Source organism: Mastomys coucha, unplaced genomic scaffold (genome assembly GCF_008632895.1).
Source record: "Mastomys coucha isolate ucsf_1 unplaced genomic scaffold, UCSF_Mcou_1 pScaffold14, whole genome shotgun sequence".
Lineage (NCBI taxonomy): Eukaryota > Metazoa > Chordata > Mammalia > Rodentia > Muridae > Mastomys > Mastomys coucha.
Genome location: NW_022196896.1, coordinates 63,540,086 through 63,540,394, shown reverse-complemented (window position 1 = coordinate 63,540,394; position 309 = coordinate 63,540,086).

Sequence of the window (309 nt, the reverse complement as noted above, 5' to 3'; positions counted from 1 at the left end):
GAGAGAGAGAGAGAGAGAGAGAGAGAGAGCATCTCTTCTCCCTCAGACTTGAAACAAAGAGAGGCCAAAGAAGGCTTTGCTCTCAGTCCACCTGCATCTATTTGGCTTGACTACTATGCCTGGTGACTTTTCAAAGAGAAGGCTTTTCTTCAGCATCATTGAACATGAGCGGGGACATCTCTGGCCCCATCCCTTCACAGAGTAGAAGCTGAGTGGTGCTTTGGAGACTCGTTAAGTATAATTTCCAGAATTGAAATGGCCTGAGCTTCTGACATTTCCAAAGCTCTGGTTGTTGTTGTTGGTGGTGGT